This window comes from Pipistrellus hanaki, assembly GCF_964339955.1.
Source record: "Pipistrellus hanaki genome assembly, chromosome: 2".
NCBI lineage: Eukaryota > Metazoa > Chordata > Mammalia > Chiroptera > Vespertilionidae > Pipistrellus > Pipistrellus hanaki.
Genome location: NC_140504.1, coordinates 113,792,130 through 113,797,316, shown reverse-complemented (window position 1 = coordinate 113,797,316; position 5,187 = coordinate 113,792,130). Strand labels below are relative to the sequence as shown.

The following is a 5,187-nucleotide window of genomic DNA, read 5'->3' as shown; positions in this document are numbered from 1 at the left end:
GAATACTTTTGGCCACAGTAGTAGTGCATATCCAAATAAACTAAGACTTATTTTCTCAAACCATGAGAAGTCCAGAACTAAGTGGTGTCAAATTTGGTAAATGCAGCCACAAGAATGCTAGTAAAGCCAAGTGCTGTCCATCCTCTGCTCCACCATCCACAGAGCCCTGGTTTTCATCTTTAGGCTTAGCTCCTTGTGGTTATGAGATAATGGCCACAATCCTCGACATCACATCTTCACACAAGCAAGTCCCAAGAATAACAAGCGGTGTTTCTCTCTGCATATCTCTTTATCGGGGAGAAAAACTTTGGTGAGAAGTTATATAGGAAGATCCCCTGGTGTCTCATTGGCCAAGATTGGGACATACAGTCATGTCCTTGCTGCAGAGGAGACTGGGAACCCGAGTTCCTGACATCTTTAGCCTCCATAGTGCAATGTAGATTCTACCAAGAAAAAGGAAGAATAGGGGAACAGCCACTGGTAGACAACCAGCCAGGCCTGCCATTGCCACCATCCTTAGGAAAGCTGGAGAGCTACCAGTCTTTCAGCATCATCTGCCTGGTGGCTCTGTTGGGAAGGATTCGGAAGTTCTGTTTGGGCTCAGCAGGAAAGAATGATATCAGCAATTAGTATGTCTGCCATGGGAATGGGAGCAGGAAGTGTCAGCACATGGGCCACAGTTTGCCATATCTTGTCTGGGTAGAGACCAGCCTGTTCTATCAACTCTCTTCATTTCTTTGCAAAGGATTTCACTCTGCTTTTGAAGAACTGGGCACACCGACATCGTTTCAGTGGAGATAGCAGTGAGCTCTCTCTCTCTCTCTCTCTCTCTCTCTCTCTCTCTCTCTCTCTCTTACACACACACACACACACACACAAACACACACACACACACACACACACACACACACACACACACTCCACTCTGGTTGATCTCTTCTGATCTCCAGGCTCTTTCGTTCCAACTGAAATGACTAGAATGAATCCTTGGCCTGGGAAACGTGCTTGGTGGTACCAGGACTGACTGGGGGAGATCAACTGTATTGTGGTAGCATCTAATGTTTTCTTCCTTAAATGTTTATTTCACCTTTGGTGGCCACTTTGAGGGAATTTGGTGTAAATTTTGCTCCTGATATCCAGGGATACTTGGTTCAAATCTCTGCATTCCAGGGTAAGAAATAGCTAACTCATTTGGCCTTTCTTAGTGCACAACTGCAAAGAAAATATTAACAATAAACACTGTTATAACCACAACTGGTATCGTCGCTAATGATAAGTAGCACAACAGAGTAAACTTTACAGTTTACAAAACACCTTCCACCCATGTTTTTGCTTTAAGTTTCAAGAGTGGCAAGTCTCATGACTCAGTCAGTGTGGTAATAACAGTAGCTAACTTTTATTAAATTCTTACAACCTTCTAATTACTGTGCCAAATATTTCCCTGCATATAGTCTTTCATTAATTTAATCCTTGCCATGATATTCTGAGGAGGTACTATCATGTTTCCTGTTTGTCAGGTGAGGACATTGAAGTTCACAGAGTTTAACTTCCCCAAGGTCCCATCACTTGTAAGTGGTAGACCCTGAATTCAAACTGTGGGATCTAAACTTTTACTCCTCCTTTTCTAGTACTTTAAAAAAAATATATGTTTTTACTGATTCTTAGAGAGAGAAGAGGGGAGAAGGAGTAGAGAAACATCGATAAGCTGCCTCCTGCATGTTCTCTACTTGATTCCTACTGGGAATCAAGCCCATAACCCAGTCATGTGCCCTGACCGGGCATTGGACCAGCTACCTCTCTGTGCACAACGCTCAACCAACTGAGCCACACTGTCCAGGGCTCTAGTGCTCTTTATTATTACTAATTTTATTTTACCATCACTGCTATTCCCATTTGGGGGCTGAGGAAACTGTTGTCCATGATGACTGAGAGTAGTTCATCCAAGGCCACCCAGCTGGTAGAGGGTAGACCCACCCAAGGCTTCTTAATCCATCACCCCAAGGGCCGAAGACAGATGATTGCTGCTACTCAGGGTAGAGTTTTAGCTTTTAGAAAAGTTATAGATTGGGATATCATACAATTGTACAATTGCCTAATTCATCAGATGTTATTCAGGCAGAATTCCAGATACCACAGGTTGTCAATTACTTAACCTCTCTGAGCCTCTGTCTCTCTATTTGGGAAATAGAAACTATTTTATAGAATTTGGAGGAGGATTAAATAAAATAATCTTAGGGATTACCTACATAACACCTGACACTTAAATATGCCGACCATCCTTCGTCATATCCACATTACTGTTTCCAAAAGGAATGTACTTCCTATTTGAATTCAGGAAACTTCAGGAAGAAGGTGTGCCTGGTTATGGGTTTTTCCACAGGCAGTGACAAGAAGCCTTGGAGCTTCCACTGTTGTGTACCAAATGCATCCGTAAGGGCTCGGGCCTTGCAAAACAAAGACGGATTGTATTAGATGCACAGGACTTCTTTCAGATAGTAGATATCAGGTCTGAGCCACCAATTTCCTCTGTGTTTGGAAGCAAGATGGCTTCTTTATTTAAAATGTATCTTTATTGTTGAAAGTATCACAGGTGTCCCCTTTGTTTTTGTTTTGTGCAAGATGGCTTCTTAAGTGTCAGAGGATCCCAAACACAGGACTTTGCATGGTGGGCAAAGACAAAAAGGCTAAATGCCCATCACTGCTTAACAGGTAGTCAATATTTATTCATTTACTCTCTTTAAAGTGCATCCTGAAACTTTCAAATGACAATTTAATCATGCCCTATGGCAAACTGCTGGTGCCCCTTATAGTCACCTGCAAATCGCCGTGTGGGCCCTCCCCTGAGTGAGTTAGATGCTAAAGTAACTCCTGCTTAGACACTAAGGGTCCTCATAGCCTGGTACACAGCAGCTGTCCAGTAAATGCTGATGTTGGATGTTGCAGACATCACGAGATAGATGGCCTTAACTTCCTCAAAATGAAGACAATGTGGGAAGGCGATTCCCATGTCTTGACACCACATTTGCAAAAATAGGTGCTGCTTTCTCTGGGTTTTTGGCAGAAATGTTCCCCCTCAAGTGACTCAGCACACATGTAAAAAGGAAAACTGGATAAAGGAAGTGAGCTTCTTGGATGACATCAGTGCCGGCCACCCACAGCCAGGGAAGGGACTGTCCGTGGGCTCCAGGGCCAGCCGCAGCCACGATGACAACAATGCCACTTCAGCTTCACACCCACAGGCTCCTGTCCTGGGTGAAGAAGGAAGTGGCACCAGAAGTCAAAAAACCTATTTTAGGTTTTCTTTTTTGACTGTACAAGATGATAAATATGAAACAAAATTTCCCTCTAGTCTATAACAGCCTTAGGTAATTAGTTAATAATCTCATTTCAAAATTCTATAGACTTCACATAAAGCTGAGAGAGGCATGTTTTTTTTTTGTTGTTGTTTGTTTGTTTTCAAATGACTTAGATTTAGTATCAGAAGCAAACTAAATGGAAAGCTTACAATAGTGAAGAATTACATGTCAGTGCCTTTTGCAAACTGAGCTGAGATAGCAAAGGACTAGAGCTGCCCTTCAACCTGATCCTTTCCAAACAAAGACATCCATCTTGTCACTGGACATCTGGCTCAGGCAAGGGGGAGACTGTTGGCTCAGTATGTTGAGGTCACCTTGCCCACCACTCATTTCTGGCCAGCATCAGGAGCTCCAAATTGCTGGCCGTGATCATCACCCTTCTTTTCGTGGCCTGAGACAATGTTCTTAATCTGCAGCAGCAGAACTGCAGGCTCCATTGCAGTCTTATATGTTTGCAGTTTTACAGCCAATGGCTCCCAGATGCCCAGTTCTTTCCTGTCCACCAAAGTATCTGTTTCACCATTTACACCCCAGGTCTCACAGTTCTCCTGTGTATGCTTGGCCCGAAGGGAGGTAAAGAGATGAATGGTGCTGGATAAGGGTATGAGAGTGACCTCCAGGGCCTGGCTAACAGCCCTGTAAGGTCATTGCTCCATACCAGTCATGGCCTTGGATTTTTCTGTCAAGGTATGGGCCACAGCCATCTCCTTGAGGAGAATGGTACATGCCTTGGGGTCTTTACACTCAGTGATAAATGTAGAATACTAATCTCCAATTTTCTTGATTTCCAACAGGTTTGCTCTTGTTCCAACATCATCTTTTCTCAGTTCTTCTGGTCGGCTGACTATCCAGGCCCACAGGCTCTATCGATGCAATTATTGTCTGTCTTCTGAACTCTGAGGATAGCTGTGATATTGGCCCACATAAGGGAGTGCTGAGCTAAATCTGAGGTGCCCTTTTCACTGATGACCACATTGGGCTTCATATGGATGTCCTCACAGAACTGCTAAATGTATTCTTCTTCTATTTGGAGGATTCGGGTGAAGTCTTCCTCTCGTATGATCTCAATGTCAGTCAAAAATCAGTCTGGCTTTCTCCTTTCTTGTATTCCAGAGAAGAATCCAGCAGCACAATGTGAGGGTTCTTGATATAGTTCCCCATTTGTGAATGGGTCACATCTTTGTTAATCACGACTCCACATAAAACACACGAGTCTTCAATAATATCTTTCCCACCTTTGCATATTTCTTGATATCAATCTCCTTCTGGCTATTCTCCTCAAACTGTGCATTTTTGACAGCATCCAGGGCAATGCTGCAAGCCAAAGGGGACCACTGACTGATTGCTTTGGTAGTAATGGAGCTGCTGATACTGTTCAGCCTCATATACCATGCTATAGTCAGCCATTTACCTGCTGATTTTTCATTGAGAGCAGGGGTGATGTATCATTCACCTTCTTGTCTCCTTTGTTAACCCACTCATGTCTGTTGAAATAATCCTCAAGCAGATACCCATCCAAAGCTCCAAGTAGTCAAGACAGGTATTTCTGTCTCCAACTGACCACCAATAAAACAGGCACACAGAGCTGGATCTCTGAGTGAGGAACCAGCACAGCCAGGATTAGCTCATGACTTGGATCATTCTTTGAGAGGCACGCTGGTACAGGGCTCTAAATTGTCACTGCATGGTGTTCTAGACAGAAAAAAATTCAAGATTGAGACTTAGAAAATTACCAAATGGGTCTGTAACTCCATGAACACAAACACAAAGTATTCATGTAAGAGGAACACACAACCCCTCCTACCTTACAAAACTCTGAATAGTTTCAGAG

General features: G+C 43.4%; 1 pseudogene across 1 annotated transcript; it reads right to left on the bottom strand.

The window, feature by feature from the left end:
- Positions 1–3,682: 3,682 nt before the first annotated feature.
- On the bottom strand, positions 3,683–4,741 carry LOC311615493 (T-complex protein 1 subunit gamma-like; annotated as a pseudogene). Its single transcript has one exon. The product of its transcript is annotated as a T-complex protein 1 subunit gamma-like (transcript).
- Positions 4,742–5,187: the final 446 nt, after the last annotated feature.